General features: G+C 37.6%; 1 long non-coding RNA gene across 1 annotated transcript; it reads right to left on the reverse strand.

Moving 5' to 3' along the window:
- Nucleotides 1-324: 324 nt before the first annotated feature.
- On the reverse strand, nucleotides 325-22,542 carry LOC129349369 (uncharacterized). The gene is made up of 3 exons (XR_008602357.1): nucleotides 22,441-22,542; nucleotides 14,670-14,828; nucleotides 325-12,166 (listed from the first exon to the last, which is right to left on the reverse strand). It is a non-coding gene; the product is annotated as an uncharacterized LOC129349369 (long non-coding RNA).
- Between the last annotated feature and the right edge of the window lie 38 nt (nucleotides 22,543-22,580).

Below are 22,580 nucleotides of genomic sequence, written 5' to 3' on the forward strand. Positions count from 1 at the left end.
GCACAGGGACCTGGTACCCGACATATTCAGATTGTGCGTTTAGCTTTTTGCCCCATTACGGGCAGTATTAAGCCGAAGGGTGCAGGGCCCATTTCCAAAGAGCCAGCCTGTAATGAGAGATCAGAGGCAAGGTTTTATCATAGGCAATAAAACATGAGAACTGCGTGTCTGTTAATAAGACCCCAAGAGGATTGGAGAGAGGGGTGAAAGGCGTGGGATCCTAGGATCAAAGAAATGTCTGCTAGGAGAGGAGAGGAGAGGAGAGGAGAGGAGAGGAGAGGAGAGGAGAGGAGAGGAGAGGAGAGGAGAGGAGAGGAGAGGAGAGGAGAGGAGAGGAGAAAGGACTGGCAAAGAATGACAGAACGAATGGACAAAAGGTAGTGGAATGAATTGAAATTGGATACAAAGAAAAATCACATGAGAAAAATTACAATAAGATGGTAGATTTTGGGAAAAAAAACAGTCTTTTTCCATTCTTTCTTACATTTATGTGCTTTATTCAGCTTCTATTCAGCAATCGTCTTTGTCCAGTTGATAAGTGCGACGCCCCTATAACACACTGCCTGTTCCATGTTATTCTAACATTATCCATTGGCATGTCTTTTTCATACTGATGCTGTTCTTCCGAGAATGTGCAATTAAAACATGCAAAATTATGATTTTACATGTTTTTTCTAGAGCTACCTTTACACCTCAGGCACACTAGTGTGACATGGAACTGGATATGGGAAACTGGATTACATTCATATCTGACAATAAAATGCATTTATCTGCATCATTAAAAATATTTTTTTCTGTACTGTGCCTCTCACTTGTAATGATATTTACTAAATAGAGGCTATCTTACACAGTATGCTCTATGTTGCAAATAACACATACTTCTCTGACACAATGCAAACTAAAACTGTTTTATTAAATTAGGTGAACTGTTATTTTAGATGTAATAGTATTTTATGCAAGCAAAAGAAAAGAACACAGTGTAAAAATATTCCATTACAACTTAAAGTCTTCCACTTTTATACCTCAACTACACTGCTAATTAATGTTCACTTAAGCAGCATATTTTGTTGCTGTTATTTTTATGACAAGCTAATTTTATCAAATGTGCTGTTGAGTAAATTAATCTGTAGCAATGCATTTGATGTATTTTATTAGTTACTTTTGTGCAGAATAACGATTAGTAACTATTGCTTTTAAATAATCTCTCACAAAATCACAAAAAGTAATGGAGTACAAAAGTAGCAGCAAATCAAAATAGTCAAATACTCACAGAAATGTGTAGTTGCTATCCACTGCTGGCTGACACATATATCAAATGATTTTAAAAATGTGATATTTTGTGATGTCAGACAGAGATTTATCTTTCATTTAAACATTTTTTTGTCTGTATTTTTCCATATCAAATATTACACGGATATATAAGACCCAGAAAAGATGCAGTACCACTTTAGTAACTGGAAACCCTGTAAAAAGTCCTTTTTCATCTCTCTACAGGGAGGTCAGAAATGAAAACATGACTGTGGAGCAGCTGCACTTGATGTGACAGGAGCCTTCCCAATTTATTTTGATTGGCCTTGCTTTATGCAAGCCTCGGGTAGATTTCCCATGAGCAACTGTGCATTCTCGCTAAGACTGGGAAATTCAAAATATGTGATGCCTACAAGCAGAAAGTAGAAATGAAAGCAAACTATCATCAGAGCGGATATATCTATTGGGTTTCCCCCTCTACGTGTCCTGAAAGGGTCACCGTGATATATTTGTTTGAAGATGCTGATAAAAGTCAGTTTAATCATCTTTACCTTTCAGTGTATACTGATTTCATATTTAGATGTCTATACTGGCGTTAAAGAAATCTCCACGGCAGCAATACATGCATCTAACCAGAGTGTCAATTAAGGCTTTTCTCAACAGCTGATAGATCCTTAGAGCTTGTTTTAAAATGGAGGGCAATTAGCCTGGTGAGCACTTAATTGAAGATCTTTAAAATTTCTTCAGCAAAAGCTAATTCAGTCTGTAAGATGGACTAATGAGTCTAACTAGATTTATAATTGACTTCAACACGCGTGGTATACATTGTGCAGAGGTGTGGACTTCACCACTGCCCTGCTGTCTGTATCAGTTATCACAGCTCTCGTTGAATGGCGTCTATATAAAAAGGCACAAACCATCTGATCAGTGTGAGCAGTAAATAGATGCAGACTAACGGACACTGAAAACTGTGGTTTCCCTGACAACCCAAATCATCTTTAAGTCAAACAAACTGGCATGGTTTATGAATTCACACCGGTGTTTTTGATAAAATACCAGGCTGCAGATGTAGATGGGCAATTAATGCTGAACATTTAAAGAACATATAGAACCGAGCTGTCACTTTTAGATGCAAAGTGTTGATTTCCTTAAAGAGACCCTGCTGAATGAGAGCAAATCTTTGAGAGGAAATCTACCAGGAATGTCCAGGGGTGCCAGATGATTAAAGAAACGATCCCATTACCAGAAGATGACATGGGTCTATCATTACTAATGCCCAGACTTTTTCACTGAACTGGGCCTCGGGGGGTTAGAAACAACATTTCTGCAACAGATGACAGTCTTCCACCCACAGTAGCCATGGACCACGCAAACAAATTCAAGTATAAAGAGAACTCTTGCATGCCCATATGTACAAACATGCTTGCTTCTTATAAACAACCTCAAAATTAACCAAAACTCCAGTTAGTTCTGTAGCCCTGACCACTTTTCTTCCTTCCTTCCCACTGCTGTTTTAGACCGCACACTGGACCAAAAAAAAACCCAAAACTGTCTTACATTTCTTTGGTACAATATCCATACATTGTGTAAATTATGAATATTTTGCTCTTTAAAAACACTGGGCAACATTAGTATGTTAAGCATGGTGAGATGACACATTTTGTGACTCTGCAATATATAAATAAAACTGAATTACTGAATTAAATTGAATTGAATGCTCTTATCATATCATATCTTAATTACAGACCAAGTGATGACCAAGCTCAAACAAGACCAAGACTTTGAATGGTTGAGTTAAAATCTCCTGACGTTATTCACTAGGAGTAATATAGACCTCTAAGTTGAAGGGGATACATTGTCTCTGCAAACCTGTTGAGCTGTGTGTTAGTAATGTCACTGAATGAAGTTGTACAATTACAGTAGCCCAAACTATATGCGATGAATTGTCGCAGGAATCTACATGCATTCAGTCAGGAATGTAGAAAATGTATAAATATGTTTTTATGTTTGATTCTGATTTGCTGTCAAGTCTGCAGCAATAACCATGCTTTTTGTGGTAATACACTGACTGACGTAGGGAACACACACAATCAATGTGTTTTGTGTGGAAAAACAGAGGTCAAACGCCCCCATTTACTGACATGTGCACAAAGCCTGATGAAGAAAACCTGGGCTCACAAAGAAAGTCAATAACCACCATTGTGCTGCTTAATATCTCTGATTGGGGGTTAAAGCTTTGTTGAGCTATCTAACACAAAGAAAGGCTGGCCATGTGGAACACGCTTCATAGTGCACTCCTTAGGACCAGATCAGTGTGAGTCCCGAAATGCATTACACACTTAGTTAAAGGTAGTTAAACTGTTTGTATAGCTAGTATTCCCTAAATGTCTTTGGGTGAGGGGAAAAGGAGATTACGGGGGACTGTTCTTGCAAGCCTGTCTTACCTTTCCTCATTCTTACTTTCTAAGTACCAGTAAAAAATTGACATGGTCCAAGCCATGTGACTAAGTGTTGCATTTCAGAACTGACATACTGCTTTGTGTTTTCTTTTGGATGCTGTTTTGCAAATGAATTCTAGTATTCAGCTTTTTGATTTTTGTTTTTAGGTTGGGCTGACTCTTCCAAGACAGTCATGGCTTCTCTAGTCGTCGGCAGGTGAGGGTGTTGTAGAAAAAGTGACAGCCATTAAAAGTAACTAAACTTTCAATGCAGAAACGAGTCAAGTTATTAGCTGCATTTGAATCAGGATGCCTTCCATCCTATCAGAATAATATTAACATTATATAAATCAGACAAATGGCAGGCAATTGAGTGATATCCCCACCGTTGCGGTCACGAAATAAAACCCTGGGTTTGCGGTCAATTCTGCAATGAAACAAAGACCTTCAAAAAGTGGCTTTGATCTTAAGACTGATCTTAAGTAAGTTACTAATCTTAGTAAGGTCATCAGTCTGTGCAAAAAAGGCTTAGCTATATCAGAAAAAAAGGCAGATTCATTATACATGTGATTGGTGTGAAGTAAGAACATACTTTCCTTATAAATAAGCTTTTTATTTTACCCAACTTAGATAAACGTGTTTCACCTGAGGAGATCCTGTAAATCGAAGTGCTGTAGAGCAATGAGACAAATAACCTTCGTAGACTGGCTGCTGGCATAAACAGTCTCCACTGCAGCCTCCATTTTGAATATTCAATAAATTGACAATGTTGGATATTTACCCATTTTTAAAGACATGTTGTCTTGACTGCTGCAATGCTAGAGGAATATCCCATCGCATGGCAGGTCTTAGATTGTTATGTGTCTCTTCAAAATACAGCTTTTGTAGTGACCTCTTGTCTTACATAAATATAAGGTTAACTTTTACCATTTTCTTCCACTGACATTTACACCTGCATTGACAAACAACATTACATTAAAAATAGGGTGCTCTGGTAGCTCAACTGGTTGAGCGGGTGACCCATGAACAGGGGCTATAGTCTCTGATGCAGTGGCCATGGTTCAAGTCTGACCCATGGCCATTTGCTGCAGGTCTTTTCCTGTCTTTCTCCACTGTCCACTACAATAAAGGCCAAAAAAAAAAAAAATCACGTTAAAAATAATAGGTAGTCTTTAGGGAAAATTGAGATTTCAATGACTAGAAAGTGGTTATTTAATTTAAAGTCACCTTAGTTTAGTATTAACTTGAAAAAGCTACGAATCAGCAGATAAATGACCATCTTTTCTTGTGATTGCTTTTCTGCATGGATTTTATGTCAGTGGGAACTTGAAATTCATAAACAAGCCTGACTCCTCTGCCCACGTCAATCTGGAAGGCAAACTCTGTGCTGTTCTCACTTCCTATCTTGTGTGTCCTTAATGAAGCAGGATTGATAGCACGCCAGCGGAAACACGGCTCACCTCATCAGCAACCAGCCAGGGGAGGGACGCCCTCCAATAAATAGTGCAGTAAACACACAATTAAGGGCCCACATATCACTGCTCCGTTATTACATCCTACCAATTAAGCATCAGGGGCAACCTCCTCATTTGTATTGCTTTACGCCTGTAATCAGTAATTTAGTAATGATGTGCTGAGTCTCTGCTGCAGGCTTAATAACCAGTGAGAGGGTGAAAGTGGGAGGTGGTGATAGTGAAACGTTTGTCTGTTTCAAGTGCAGCAAAATTGTAAGGTGGAGACTTATGTGTGTTGAGCCTTTCCTCTGTCTTCTGCAAGAAACACTAAGTTTCTTTATGTTAAAAAAAAGAAAAGTATAACATCCACTGACTTCTGTTCTGATTGTCCGCATGCTCCTGAATAGTTAATGAACTAATAATACATTTCAATGATTCTCTGCTATACAGGCCAACATAAGCATGGAGCCAGCATGTTCATGTACTCTGACACTCACTTTAACATTGACAACTCTTCAAGCTTCATGCCTTTTTTCATTAAGCTGATCTCAAGGGCTGAAGGTGGCATCAGAATGAAAGATGAATTGGAGATCAGTGAGTGTGCATTCATAATCTGTTTCTAGCATGACAGAGATGTAGATTTTCACCAGAAACCTTTCGATGGATGTGAACATGCCTGGCATCAACTGCTGTCTGAGCTTCATGGCTTTTAAATGTTTATGTTTGACTGCCATCTAGTGTAGGAAATTGGAAAGTGGATGGCTGATGTCCAGACACACAAGTTTTCATGCAAGAGTTCCAGAAAAGCTCAAGGACTTGAGGCAGGAAGTACTGTTTTGGTATAAATTAGGTTCTGTAAGTCCAAACACCTCTTAAACCTGGAGGCAACTGCTATTAAATTTTGCACAACCCCTCTGCCACCTTCATAAAAACACTAAATCAGGAAATATCTTTAGCAAGAATGGTGTTCATCCCTCCAGTAGGGTTCCAGAGACTTGGAGAATCAATGCCAAGGTGCCTTGAAGTTGGTCCAGTGGGATGTGGTTGCCCAGCACCTTAATCAGACACTTTGGCTTCATTTCCCTTAACCTCAAGGTCCATATTGTCCCTTTGGGGCCACTGCCCATTCCCATGAGCCTGATGGGAAAGTTCATTAAGCTAATGCATAATGTTACAGTCCTGGAATCCTCGAGGAGTGACTTGGAGAGCATTTAGATAATATAGCGTTAATGATATGGCCACTCCATTGAAGATGTTGCAACATCCAAAACAACGCCCACCCATACACCTTAAGCAGTTGTACCGATAAATGCAAGATCAGCTTAAACGCTGGGACACCACAGTTTCCCAAGTGAGTAAAGTTTCTTTTCACCAATGCTGGCGGCATTTAAAAATCAAAGGTGCAGAAGTTTTTCTGACAAGGCAGGGGGCTTTTATTATACTCTGTGGATTTCAATTTTTCTCCCAGAGTAATATAATTGTCTATGAATATGAGTTATGAAAAATAATGCCCCTCTGTACAGGCCCCTCTGGGCACAGTGTGCAAAGTCACAGACAGATATTTAGGTTGTCCTCTCCCTACTCTCACCAAATTGCTGTAATGTTTTCTCTGCCTGTGCCGGCTCTATTCATCATGTACAGTAGCGGCACTATTGCTGTCAGCATTTCATTGTCTATAAAAGTATGATTCAGTAGATCTACCTTTGTAGATAAAGTGTTTTCCTGTCTGTATTAAGAGGAACATTTATATCAGTTTTACACCAGAAAACTCTGACAAATGAATCAACTTGTGATTAGCTCCTTTGTAATGTTGTCAAAGTTCAGCGGGTTTTCTTCAGGATCCTTCAAGTCAGATTGATAAATTGTTTTACATAATATTTCAGATTGTCAATGTTTTATTAAGAAAACTCAAGGTTCAAATTGTAATTCTGGGTTCTAACCACAAACCATGTTGTCTTGGAAACTGAAGTTAAGCTGATAGATACAGACACCACTAAAATCATATTATGTTGCTAGACTTGTTTGAAGTTTTTGGAAGAAGAAACAAATTTGCTATCTCTACTTGAATAACAAAAACATTTGCTCCTATTAAAAGTTTCGTTGTTATTAAAACGAAAATAATAAAATGAATGCTGTAATAAAATCATTGTAGTATAACTGTAATTATAGTGTGCTCACCTACACCAATCAGCCACAATATTAAAACCACTGTATAACATCTTGTTGATCATCTTGTTACAACCCAATGTCCTCCTGGAGACACTGGGTTCAAGCATTCGTGTGGATGTTACTTTGACACACACCACCAACCTAAACATTGTCGAGGGTAACAAAACCCACAGCAATGTCACTTTTGAATGCACAACAAAGAGTCCAAGGCATTGACTTGACTTCCATATTCTCCAGGTCCCAACCTGAAACAAGTCTGACCTACAGAAGCACAACCCTAACAAACCACAGGGATAAAAAGATGGAGACCCCAAAGAGAAAGAACGGCTTTGGTAGTATAAGGGGGACCTACTATTACTATAGTGGGGCAGGTAATGTTTATGTTAAGGCTGATCAGATTATTTTTCCTTGCTAGATTGTATGAGTTAGAACCCCAAGGTGTCTCTTCATGTTTACAGTATTCCTGCCAAAAATATACCAGAATGAAACATAACTGAACTGGCTAACCTCGTCATCATCCACCCACTTTGTAGCAGACAGTGCTCATGGGAATTCAAATAAACACAGTGACTGCCATCAGGTTCATGGCTGAATAATCTGACAACAATGAAAAATCTATACATCAGTAAAGCGCCAGAATGACAGCCTCAGTTAACAATTAACTACGAAAATGAAAGGAAGGAACGGAGGAATATATGAATTCATGAATAATGCATCAGAACCATCCCCACTTAATAACATTTTTAAAATCCTTTGTGTTTTACTCTGGTGAGGGTGTCAGGGATAATTTGATTGATTGATTGCATATGTATATACTAAAGATATTTTTAAAAACTGTATAGTCACATGTCTATTTGGCTACAGATTGGATGACATATATATCAGTCATTTTTGTCATTTTCCTCTACCACTTTATCAAACCAAACATGTCAATACAAAAAACTAATTTCCTGCAATGCTGCCTTTACTCTTATCGTCTATCCATTCCTTATCCAAGCATTCATGCTCAGTCCTGCCAGAAAATAGAGAGAACGCACCTAACGTGGTTGCACCCATTGGAACAGCACTGTTGGGGACATCTACTGGATGGAAATCATCATTCTGATGCACAGGTGTGGCTTTTTTTCATACATGATGGGCTAGCACAGGGGTAACCAACCTTTATGAACCTGAGAGCAACTTCAAGGGTACTGAGTAGTACAAAAGGTGCCTTGTTTGATACAAACTTCCTCAATAGCAAACTTGTGCCATCATCTTTAAACAATAATAATGAAAATAGTATGTAAAAAGACTGTCTGATCCCATTTATGTTAATTATTCCTTACAATAATAACGATTTCCACAACAATGACGGTAGGAAATACACACACACACACACACACACACACACACACACACACACACACACACACACACACATATATATGGAAATCTTTTCCAATATTTAAAAGTCAGAGGTATCTTATCTCTGAAACTTTGGTAAATATCTTTCTTGGCAGTTTTGTATGAATCAGCATATTTGCAGCATTTTGTTCAAAATCACACCAGTTACATTTCTGTGCAAATTGTCACTACTAACATTTTTAGGAAATCATTAACTGTCATCAAATCATGCTTCATTTGTGCAAACCACTACCTTTGTAACATTTTTGAACAATTCATGAACTCTGTCCCATGTTTGTACAAATTATCAGTTACGTAAGAAAAAAAAATCAACTCTCACATTTTGAAATGAATCCTGTCACATTATAGTACTAATCACCAGCATTTTTCACCAGCATTGCAACATTTTTAACAGATCGTAACAACAAATCATTACATGTTTTCAACAAATTATTTTTCACATTTTTGTGTAATGGCACGGTGTTTTGAATGACAACATATGTTACCTCTTTCTTTGTCTGTAAATGTGTGTTAGTGGGAAGCCTGGCATTGCAGAGCTTATCATGTCTTACCTTTACCTTACAGCTCACAGTTCAGATGGTTCAGTTTCCCAGTGATGTCCATTAAAAATGCGAGAGCAAGAATCCACTCAGTGTCCTCAAGCAGCGAGCTGTCTTCCCCTTTGGATCGCATCAACTCTTTGATTTCGGCCAACAGTGACAAAAAACGCTGCAAAACTGTTCCCCTGCTGATCCATGGGGTTTCTGTGTGTAGTAACAGGTCACCACGTGCAGCTGACAGCTCCTCCAGCAGCACCTTCAATGTCCTGGTTGTTTGGCTTTGAAGCCATTTATGATCTTTATGACAGGAGTCATCACATGATCAAATCCGGCCACTTTTGTACATACATATGTCCTGCTGGTGAATGATACAGTGGTAATGTAGGAATGTTGGGAAGTCTGGATCACCTCTGCATCGTACAATGAATCCTGCGTGGCGACCCGTCATGGAGGGAGTCAGGTGTTCCAGTTTAACTGGTGATCAGGTTAATTGGCGATAGTTTCCGTCTCCAGATGTTTCGTCCGCAGATTCGTCGCGGTCAGACCTGGATTTACGTGAAATAAAGATACTAGATAAAGAAGACCTCGCCGAAAAACGCCGGCATCACTACTTAATAAAATCTATATTCATGTAAATATCATCTACAGACAGTAAAAAGAAACGTGCGGGCCGAAATAAAAAACACGTATTTTTCAAGTACGGTGAGAGGATTCGAACCCACGTAATCCAGCGATAAAATTACGAGACCACCGTCGTTTTACTCATTGTGCTACCAGTTAGCTGGACAAGCATTCTGCTTCATCCACATAGATCACTGTCATCCTGTCAGGTGTTTAACACCTGGTGATTGTTCAGGAAACACGTCCATGTCAACTGGGGATAATCACAACTTAACACAAGCTTCCTGGTTAAGAACGAGTCAGACAACTATTTATTGTCTCACCAAGAAAACCCACAACATGAAAGCACGTCCACTGCTGTGTTGTGTGTTAGTTTGTGTGTTCAGTGGAACTGTTGCAGCGGTTGTGCAAATTGCAGACGGACCCTGTTCACTCCATAGACACCAATGTTATTCCTGTAGCTTGAAAGACAGCTACTTTTGATAAAACTGGGCTTGTAGCACATTGTCTGCCTTGCAACAATGGGAAAGAGGCACCGTTTATGTTTTGACAACCTATATCTAACGAGTTATTGATGCTGGAAGCCCGAATCTGTGAATATCTTTCCAACTTTACTGAACTTGGGGCCACTACCACCTAAGGAGTGATATATTTAATTCTGAAAAAAGCATTTAGCCATACTTACAGCTTTAAGTGCTTTATTAACACGGAACTAAAAATTTTGTATTGTTTTATTATCACAGGTTCTGTCTGAAAAGAGGTGGCATCATTTTAAACAGTGAAATCAAACTAATAAAATGTAATGACCAACCAGTGAGCAATACTGGATTCTGCAAAAACATAAACAACTTTTTTTTTTAAAAAAATCTAAATCTTATCTTAACACAGTTAATGTATTGACTTATTTTTGTGTGTATGCATGTATTTATTGATGTATTTAGTACTGTTAACATATCAGAGTTCTGAGTGAGTTTTTCTTAAGATAGGCAAAGGCCACTTATTGATTACATATAGGCTCTTAAATGTTTATTAAAAACTGAAAAGCATTAAAAAAAAACAACTTAGGCATTTATTGAGTCACTAAAATACTGTAGAGTACAGACCACATCAGCATGATTATAAGCATCCTCTGGTAAATTAACAACCAGATACTGATGTCTCTCACCATATGGACTTCAGGAGATGATTAGATGATGATAAACTGTGATCTACTGGTTGGGTTCTCTCTGTTCTCATGTTTCTTACATGTTTGTCCCCTGACAGCTGGGTCCTAATGTTTTTTGAGCAACACACCATACTATGATGTTTTTACAATGATGGTTCTACTATGGAACCAGTTTGACATGTTCAGGTGTTCTTTGTGTGAAAACTCAGAGATTTCAGGTATCAGAAGGTGGTTTTCAACTTTCTTTGTTAACTTTCTGCTTCAACTTTAAACTAAATTTCCTTCACTAAGCCAGCCCTCTGGACTCCCAGTAAGCTGTGTTCCTATTGGCTGTCCAGGTGGTTGCTTGGTGTTATTAGGAACACCTGAGCAGCTCAGTGTTATCAGGAACACCTGAGCAGCTCAGTGTCTTCCTGCTTTATTTAGCTGCAGACAAACATTTCCTCTGCTTCTCTTCACCACTGAACTGGGTTTGGCTCCATTGCTTTAGTTTGTTCTTTAGGCGTTGGCTTGCAGCTTCCAGCAGTAAAATCGTCTTTAATGTGTTTCTTGGTGTGTTTTAGGGCTTTGTACTGGATAGTTGTTTTGGTAAAGGTGGTTCTTTAGCCACAGTTAGCTTATGGTGCTAATGTGTGCAGTGATTAGTGGATTTGGTACAGTTGAGTTGTGTCTTTATCTTGGCTGTAGTGAGTCTTTAGAGGTTTTTGGTCAGACACATTCTGTGTTCTTGTTTGAGAACCGATGTTGATTGTCCAGAAGGTAAGAGTTCCTGTCCTGATTCTCTGTTCTCAGAGGTTCTCTGGTAGGCTGCAGGAGACTTTAGAGTTTGGGTTGTGCTAGTTTGGTTTTTGTACGGTTTAATTTGGACGACTATCTTGAGGCCCCTCCATGTGGTTTAGTGAGGTTTTCTGCAACAGTTCTACAAAGCAACCTGCAGCAGAAGAGACTTTGAGAGTTTTTAGGAAGTTCTGGAGACCAGACTTTAGAGCAGCAGAAACATTTGTCAGTAGTTTGAGCAGGAGAAGGTGAGCTTCAGAGTAGAAATGAGATGGAAACGTTCTTGACCTGTGTGGTGAGGTCCTGTACCAAGAGTTTGAGCAGGTTGTGAAGAATCTGTAGTTCTTTGGTCTGAAAGCACAAGAAGGGTCGACTCATTAAAGGAGAAAACAGGAGATATTGTTGGTTCTTCTGTCGCTCTGCAGTTTCCTTAGACTGAATATCAAGTTTATATTTTAAATGATTTCCCATGTGAGCCCAAGAAAACTTCAATAAACTCCCTCCATCCCCTGGACACAACATATTTTATTACCATGTTAAATGTTTTTTGTTTTTTTTTTTTTTTAATGTTTTTGAGTTTTAATCATAGTTTTTTCTCTTTGCTTGTTTAGTTTTGTCATCTGTGTAAAAGGTGCTAAACAAATAAAGTTGAATTGATAAACTGAATAACTGACTAACTCATGATTGTGACAACAGAAGTATTTTCATGGTGATTTAAGGGTTTATTTCATTTTTAAGGTTGGGGTTAAAATCTTGACAGAAAAAGAAGATTAAAGAAATAAACTACATAACAAAAAGCAATTAAATCAAACAAAAAAAAAAATAATACAATAAAACTTTTAAAAAATGTTATTATTAAAAAGATTTAAGAAATTTAAGATGTAATTTTCTAATTAAACATTTAATTTTTTTATTAAATGTTTTGTCTTTTTAAAGGTTTAATAATCTAATTAAATGTTTTGCATTTTTTAAAAATGTTTAATATTCTTTAATTTTATTTTTTAAATGTTTAATTATGGAAAATATTTTATCTGTAATTTTTAATATTTGTATTTTAAAAATTTTGTTTAATTTCATAATGACATGTATTGTATGTTGTTGAATTATCTAATTCAATATTTTGTCTGTTTAATAGAGTTAAACATTAAATACAATTAAATTATATGTACGTATACCACCTTTTAATGTTTAGTTTTCTTTTTAAATGCTTCATTGTATTTTCTGTTTAATTCCTATTTGAAGTTTTATTGTCTTTAAGATGTAATTTTCTAATTAAACATTTAATTTTTTAATTAAATGTTTTGTCTTTTTAAGGGTTTAATAATCTGATTAAATATTTTGCATTTTCAAAAATGTTTAACATTCTTCTTGTTTAATTGTATTTTTTAAATGTTTAATGATGGAAAATACTTTATCTGTAATTTCTAATATTTGTATTTTAAAAATTTTGTTTAATTTCATAATGACATGTATTGTATGTTGTTGAATTATCTCATTCCATATTTTGTCTGTTTAATGGAGTTAAACATTAAATTACATTACATTACATTAAACAGACAAAATATGGAATGAGATAATTCAACAACATACAATACATGTCATTATGAAATTAAACAAAATTTTTAAAATACAAATATTAGAAATTACAGATAAAGTATTTTCCATCATTAAACATTTAAAAAATACAATTAAACAAGAAGAATGTTAAACATTTTTGAAAATGCAAAATATTTAATCAGATTATTAAACCCTTAAAAAGACAAAACATGGGTGCCCGTATAGCTCAACGGGTTAAGCGGGTGATCCATGTACAGGGGCTGGTCCCTGACGCAGCGTCCCGGGTTCGAGTCTCGCTAGTGGCCCTTTGCTGCAAGTCTTCCCCCGACTCTTCTCCCCTGTTTCTTGTCTGGCTCTCACAACACCAATCCAATAAAAAGACAAAACATTTAATTAAAAAATTTAATGTGTAATTAGAAAATTATATCTTAAAGACAATAAAAGTTCAAATAGGAATTACACAGAAAATACAATGAAGGATTTAAAAAGAAAATTAAACATTAAAAGGTGGTAAAACATTTAAAAAGAAAAACCTTAAAGATTTAATGGAAACATTAACAGACTGTCTGAAGGTTCAAACTAACAGAGAACTACTCAAGAACTTTTAAGATTTCAGTCCTCAGACTGTCTGAAGGTTCAAACTAACAGAGAAGTACTCAGGAACTTAGAAGATATCAGTCCTTGGACTGTCTGGAAGTTCAATCTAACAGAGAACTACTGTGGGACTTAGAAAATTTCAGGCCTCAGACTGTGTGAAAGCTCAGGTCCTGAGGACTCGGGAGGTCTGGAGGCTTTGAAAGTCTTGGAATTGAGGGTTCAACCCTCCAGCACAAAGGCTGAAGTCCAACCTCCTGAGAAAAACGATCGAGTCGAGACTCAAGTTAAAAAAACTCGAAAATGGCAAAAAAAATAGATGATAAATGTGCAAAAAAATAAACAAATAAATAAGTATCTGAGCCAGTAGCTCAGGGGGTAAGAAGAGAGATTACCAAGTGGAAGGTAGTAGGTTCAAGACCCACCACTGGCACTTTTCTTTCTTTGTCTTTGTCAGGATTTTGATAAAATTTAAGAAGGGTCTGGTCTTGAACCAGCGACCTGCAGCTCTACAGATAAACCCTTAACTCACTGAGCTACAGATCAGAGGAAAAGAAGTAATTTCGTCGTCCCTTTGGCATCGTAGTTAATAAAGTGACCACATGGGTGGAGCCAAGGCGGAGTCTGGGTAGAGAGTAGGCGGGGAGGTGGGTGGCGGCCTCCCCCCTCTACAGACCTGACCGTGAACACTGTCGACACCCACCTGAGGGAGACGCTGCCTAAGATCTCAAGGCTGCTTGGTCGTGGTCTTTCTGGCACGTACTCTTCCAAGATGAGCCGGGAAGTTTAACACTGATGGAATGACACCAGGTCTAAGCCGACAAACTTCCAATTCCTCCTCAACCCATAGTCTCTGGGAAACCTACATGGAGTAAGAAAAGTAGACAGAGAAGTAATTAAGTCTGTAGACAACATATTAAAAAGAAATCATGCTAATAAATTAAGTACAAATAACCAAATTCGCCAATATACTGGAGACCAGTATTGTTATTGTTATTCTCATCTGGCTTCTCATTTAACAGCCATCATTCTGGGTAAACATGATGTATGATGTACCTCATACAGAGGAGGAGCCAGTCAAAAATGTGATCCTATGTTGTCGTCAATGTCAGTCTGTTTGAGGCAAAAGCACTAGGGATAGTTTCTTTGAAGTTAGTTGACAGATCCAACGAAAAGCCATCTTTTTTTACTGTATATATTTCACACAGCTGTACATATCTGAGTGTTGCTGCAAAAGACCAGTGTCTAAAATCAGACATGAGAATGACAGTATAGTAAGTAAAGGCTCAACACTAAGTAATGGTATTATACTTAGATGCCCTTCTAACCACTGTGTGTGTTGTCTGACTTAGATTTTTTTTTTAAAATCTAGTCGGGGTTCATATGCAAAATTTAGAACATATTGTATAATTTATTATAGTTATCTGAAGGGCAGGTTGTATGATCCTTCTAAAGTCTCTGTTATTCTTACTTCTACTTTGGAATGACTCACTAATATATATACTTAACGTCATCTAATCTACCCAGAAAGAGTTTTCTTATAGTCATCTATTCCATAAAACCTTTGGCATATCAGCCATTAAAAGGGACAAGTTTACTTTCACAGAGGAAAACATCAACCAAAAATTTGTTCACATTTGTTCTTGGTTTTATGGTGCAAACTGTATGAATTTTTGACTTACCCAGGGTTAAATATATGTGGATTTAATCTATGAAAGTGGATGACACTTACACATAGTTTAAAGAGGCATACTCATGCAATAAAGAAATATTTATCGCACCGCTTTGCTGTTTGTTGAATTACATTACATTAGCTTGCAACTTGTGTGGGCATCAGGATGTGAAACAACATGGACAGATGTCTGTTGATGATCCCCACTGAAATAGTTTGTAGTGTCTGACATTCAAACTGACAGGGACATTTTATTCCAGGCAACTACGACCTGAAGACTGAGTTTTAAAAGTCACACGGCATGATATATTATGGTCGTTCTATTCTATGGGGCAATATTTAGTCCTCCATAAAGTGAGGGTTGAATGTAATACTATTTGTGCCTATTGCAGATGTAAATGCAAATCAATTATTATGTTTTGTATTGTTTTGCTTGTTGTTTATTGTGCTAATTTGCCTGTAACAAACAGAGTTGTGAAATTTTAGCACACAGACACTCACCGATAGTCTTTACACTGATTTTATGCCCAACTCAGCTGGTGGGTGATTTAGAAAGCACAATATACTGCAAATGTGTTTTCAGGATAACATTTATACATTTCATCTGTTTGGCACTGCAGTGTAGTTCTTTAACCAAGCCAAATTCAATTTTAGTTGTACCTTATTCTATTTTAAGTAGTATATCTTAAGTTAAATCATACTGAATATGTTATTAATGTGAATCTTGCACTGTGCCAGAACCATTTATTTCTTTGTGAGGTAGATTGGCATATATCTGCCCTTTCTCTTCCAGCAGTATGTTTCTCCCACAATTCAGTGGAAATAACAGCACAAACTCCACCATGTAAGGCTGAAGCTTGACTTTGACTAATATCTGATACCACACAGTGAGGTAAGTCTGTCTATATACCATAAAAGACTTAAAGGTTAGTATCATCAGTTTTTAAGTTTCGAACTATGAGTTGAATCACGGTGGCACAAAGGAACTTTTAATGTCTTTTGTGCATGGTTTCCAGTGTTTCTAACGGAATATTAATGTGAAAAAGACCTGTTAAATTCATCTAAAGTCCATTAAATGACCCTTGACTGATTAAATTAAATTGCTCCCTTTGAACAGTAAAGGCAGGCAGATTAATTTAGTAAATTAAATTAAATCATATTCATCAAAGGTAATCAATTCTTTTTCTTATGATGTGTCAAAGACCATAAGTCATTAAAGGATAAGTCTGGTCTGGTCTTATTTTCTGTTTCTTTTTTTTCTTTTTTGTGTCAACAAATCTCATGAAAAGCCAACAATGAATTCACTCTACTAATAGCACTGTCTGTTTCCAAAACCTATTTTCTTCTTCTTACTAAAAGCATGCTTATTCTTCTGTGTCATAGAGCTCCATTGTTGTCCAAAATGTATTAAAAATTCATCATTGGGCCACACTGTTGTACTGTGAGACATGCTTCTTTGTTACGATGAACATTGGCAGTGTAGTCTATGCGGTGCTTATTGCACATGCAAAGGCCTGGTATCATAAAATACTCTTTGACTTTCTCCATCTGTGCCGGAAAAAAGTCCTGCACAAATGTACTTCTGACGCCTGTAACATTTGTTACAAACTTTGGTTGGTTCTTGATTTGTTGATGAGATTAAAAATATAGATTAAAACACCATCTTTATATTATTTAAGAGTTATGCCTGTCAGGCTGGCTGCTGCCAGGCCTAGTTAAGTGCCCTCCCCTCTCCTTCCTCCTGCCTTTTAAGGCAGCCCAGCAACACAGGAGAGGAAGCAACAGGTGTTCCCTATCACCTATAATCAGCCAGCCCTGGGTAGTGCAACCAACCAAGCTCCATCTGGTTCACTATATAACCAGACACGACCCAGCTCTCAGTGCCGGAGCGTAAAAAAGAAAGATCTGAAGTCATGTTCCTTCTGGACCCACGGCGTTCCTGCCGATTGTGCCGTCAGCACCGAACCCTGGACCCTCCGAGCGAGGAAACACTCACCCGAGCCAACCCCCTCCTCCTGTTGTCCTTCCCCACTCACCGGTTGCTGCTCCAAACCCTGGCTGTCACCGCTGAGAGCCAGTTCGGAGCATCCCCAGCGTACTTCGTGAGTTTGTTGTTTTGTATTAGTTATAGTTCTGTTAAGGAAACACTGTGTTAGAAAAGACCTGAATTGTAGTTACCTCTCGCTATCATTGTAGGGAGAGCCTCGTGTTTAGTTGTTTTTACCCCAGAGCATTCCTAGTTTTACTCGTGTTTAGTTGGGTTATAGTATTGCTCTGGTTTGAAGAGGCACCATAGTGGTGAGGACTTCTGTCGTGGTCACCCGTTTCGCTACCCCAGTGTTAGTCCTGATTTCTGTTTGTTGTCCCTGAAAAACGTTGTTAATAAACCGGAGTTGCATTCTAAATACCGACTGTTCATTTCCTGCGCCTGAGCTCACATCGAACCTCCGTGACAATGCCGATTGCATCTTAAAGGAAATCATGTTTTCATTTACTTTTTCACTCCCACTCTGTTTCCCCCACATGTCTTGCCACAACATTTCTGCCAAAACAATCTGATATGGCTGCTAATTTCTGGTTTGGCCTGGAACAACAGAATATCAACAAGGGGCTGTCGCCAGGATGTCTGCACTGCAAGGAAACCATCTCACAGGGAGACATCAATTCTAGTTAGTTTTTTTTTTAAACACACTGATAACAATTTGTCAAGGAGAAACTAAAGTTGAGAGGAGTTGTGTCTGCATGGAAAATGTTTCAAATTGGAGTGCATGTTACTGGCATTCTTCAAAGATGCTTCTTCAAGATGTGTGTGACAGTGGAAGAGAAGAAGTAGGGGGTGTTGCTGCTCCTGCCTCTGATAAGAAATAACTGTTAGTGACATGCTGACCGGTGATGCTGCGAAGCGATGATGTGCTGATCGGACACACAAAGACATGAGCTTGTAGAAAACCACACACATACAAGCCTTTGTCAGCTGTGAAATCTCATCTCCCTCTGATCTGAGGAAAGCGTCCTCTCCTCCTCCGGGCCAGACAATAAACAAAAATCACTAAATGCTGCACTGATAACAACAAACAGATGACGCATCTGAGAGACCAAACCAACATCTACACCATTATTCACGCTCTCCGTTCTAAATCAGACCTTTTATTCTCTCATTAGTCATTGCTGAAGTGACTGTTAGGCAGGGATGGATGGTAGCGAGGGATGAGGGCAGAAAAATAAAAGACTGGAAGATTGGACAGATTTGAGGAAGGAGAGAGATATGAGATGAAAAAAGATGAGAGTTTAGAAAAAGTGTGGGGGTTGACGATGAGTGGAATTGTCATTGACATCAGGCTATGTGGTTCACGATTTGATGTGAGTTTGCTACCTCTGATTGCATCTTCAGTAGTAGTACAGGTGGGTACTGAGTTAAATCAATGGAGTTGCAGGTACAACATTTACTTGTAAAGTTGAATTCTTTAACTTATGATACTAAACTAACTAAATACACTTCTTTTAAATAACTAGTACTCTTCAGTCACTGTTCAAACCTTATATTTTGTAGTTTTTCTTTTTTTGCAACTCTAGTCCAAATACACTATACTTATAGAAAAAAATAATATTTCTGAATTGCAATCATAGCAAACAGTCCTTTAATCCAGCATCACATGCATAAGAATTACTTAAATTCCCTCTTTGCATGTTGACTGAATCGCTAAAAACTATGTATCAAAGTTACATATGAAAAAAAAAATTTCTATGAAAATAATCCCTTCCTGGGCTGCACAGTGGCGTAGTGGTTAGCACTTTCGCCTTGCAGCGAGAAGATCCCTGGTTCGCGTCCCGGCTTTCCCGGGATCTATCTGCATGGAGTTTGCATGTTCTCCCTGTGCATGCGTGGGTTCTCTCCAGGTACTCCGGCTTCCTCCCACAGTCCAAAAATATGCTGAGGTTAATTGATTATTCTAAATTGCCCGTAGGTGTGAATGTGAGTGTGATTGTTTGTCTTTGTATGTAGCCCTGTGACAGACTGGTGACCTGTCTAGGGTGTCTCCTGCCTTCGCCCGAGTCAGCTGGGATAGACTCCAGCCCCCCCCCGCGACCCTAGTGAGGATTAAGCGGTGTATGGATAATGGATGGATGGATGGATAATCCCTTCCTTCCCTTATGAGTCTGTCTTGTGATATACTTTGCACTAGTCTGGGTCTGCTCATCCAGTATGAGCTGGGATAGACTCCAACCTCCTTTGACCTTGCAGAGGATAAGGAGGGATCGAAAATGAGTTGATACGTGCAACATTAAAACAGTGAAATACATTCAACAGACACAGACAGACAGACAGACAGACAGACAGATAGATAGATTGGTTCCACACAAAAAAGGACACACACATGCAGTACATTTGTCCGCATAAAAAGCAAAAATATTCGGTGGTAAGGTCCATAGTGACTGACTGTCCATCTAAATAGAGTGTTTTTTTATGATCCACATCTCTAGTGCAGTCATGAGGAGAATTTACTGAATCGTATGCTTAGGTCTCAAGGTACTATGCATTAGAATGCAGAATATTTTGTTAATAAACTGGGATCAACGTATACAACATTTGTCCAAGTGTCTACAGGTGATAACAACACTGTAAAAAAAATAGGATTCCACATGCTATAGATATTTAACTGTTTGCATTTTTACAACTTCTACAAACCAAGCATTGTTTACTCTACTCTGCACATCAATTCTAAAGAGATATTTCACCATGTACAAAGTATCCTCAACCAATTTGACTGTGCTTCTCTAAATACTATTTTGAGCCATGTTACCTTCATATTATTGACAAAGCATGTTTTATTTTCATCTTAGTCTCTCTAAATTGTTTCTAAACTTACCTCCTCTCTGCTCTGTGTTAACACAGCCTGATAAACTGATTTTGATGAAATAGATTATCACAATTTTAAGATTAGATTTGGGTAATTTTCTTGACAAAACCACAAGTCCAGCATGATTTGCTTAAGAACTGTCAGGAAGTGGAAAATCTCATGATTCCTTCTGTTGTTACAGTTTCTGGCTGTGATAAACGATTTGACTTTGGCAATTTTTAAATGTTAGCATGCATTTCAATCCACAAGTGGATCTGGAGGGTCAGAGGGTTAAATGGAAATACAAATATAAATGTAAACTGCATTATATTTTAATTATTTGTTAGCACTTTCAATTTTGCATTAAAAACCATACATACACCATCATGATACAATACTATGTGTCTGCAATAAAGGAGGCTGATGTTTCGCATGTGACAACCTAACTAGCAATAAAACTGATTTTAAAGGTTGTTTTTCCATCTAATTAGTACTCTTTAACTAATGAGTTATGGTTTTAAAGGTTTATTCCACTTAACTGTACTTTGTAACAGACAATTTGTAGTTGTAAAAGATATTTTTTTCTAAACAAAAGTGAACATTGTTAATTTTTTGTCTCCATTTGTGGACTACAACAGCAAGCTCTTTTTTGGAGTAAACAAGGGGTCACCACATTATCCAGCCAAAAAGAGGTAATGAAAGAATAAGGGTGATTAAAATGCAGTTTATTTTTTTTTAAAAAATAACTATTTCTACTGTCTGCCCAAGTACTTGTAATTTAAGAGGTTTAATCTTCCCAAAATACTACTTTCAGTCCTAGTACTTGTAGTTTTAAAGGTTTAGCCCAGCCACATAGTTTGGGCTGATTAGTTTCTGACTAACAATGTATGGTTTTAAAGGTATATTCCACCCAAAAACACTACTTTTGTCAAAGTACTTTTAGGACCTTTTAGGCATCTTGTGCTATCTCTTCAACCAGCAGAATTTGCATGTCAATTGCACGCCTTTTGTACATTGTTTATCTATCTATCTATCTATCTATCTATCTATCTATCTATCTATCTATCTATCTATCTATCTATCTATCTATCGTGTATGTAACATGTGAGCTACTGGATACCTTGAATTTCCCCAAGAGGATGAATGAGGATGATAATTCCACTCAAATCGTACTTTCTGTGCAAGTAGTTAGAGTTTTGAGGTTTATTCCACCAACAAATACTTCCCAACTGGGTTGTTTTTAAAAGGTTTAGTCTGTCCAAATATTACTGTTTTTCCAAGTACTTCTAGTTTTAATTGTTAATGGTTTACCCGAATTGTACTTTCTAACTAACAAGTTATGGATTAAAAGGTTTATTCCTGCCAAGACACATTTTTATGTTCAGCGATTTACAGTTTTAGAGGTTTATTCCACCCGCCACACTACTTTCTGTCCAAGTACTTGTGGTTTGAAGGTTTATTCCAGCTACATAGAAAGTTTCTAACTGTTAAGTTATGGTTTTTAAACGTTTACTGCACTCAAATATTAAATTCTGTTGAAGAACTTCTAGTTGTAAAGGTCAATACCACCCAAATAGTACTTTGTAAGTAGTTTTAGTTTAAAGGTTTTATACATCGAAATTGTATTTATCAAGTTATGATTTAAGGAATAAACCTTCAACCATAACTTGTAAGGTTTAAGGTTTATTCCACCAAAATACTATATTCTGTCCACGTACTTATGGTTTAAAAGGTCTATTACACCCACAACATTACTTTCTGTAGACGTACTAATAGTTTTAAAGATTTTTGTCAACCAAAATTGTACTTTCTGTCCAAGTAGTTACAGTTGTATAGGTTTATTCCATCCAAAATACTATTTTCTGTGAAAGTACTAATAGTTTTTATGGTTTATTCCACCCAATTAGTCCACTGTATAGAACGAGTTACAGGTTAAAGGTGTATTACAAAAAAACTGTACATACTGTCTCTCCTCGGAAGTAAACAAGTGGTCGCCACGTTATCTGCGCCAAAGGAGAGTTAACGAAGGAAAAGGAGATAAAACGCTGCAGACTCACGGTAGTCTCGTGATGCCCGCTCACTTTACGGCCGCGAGACGTCGCCG

This window comes from Amphiprion ocellaris, chromosome 1 (genome assembly GCF_022539595.1).
Source record: "Amphiprion ocellaris isolate individual 3 ecotype Okinawa chromosome 1, ASM2253959v1, whole genome shotgun sequence".
Taxonomy (NCBI): Eukaryota; Metazoa; Chordata; class Actinopteri; family Pomacentridae; genus Amphiprion; species Amphiprion ocellaris.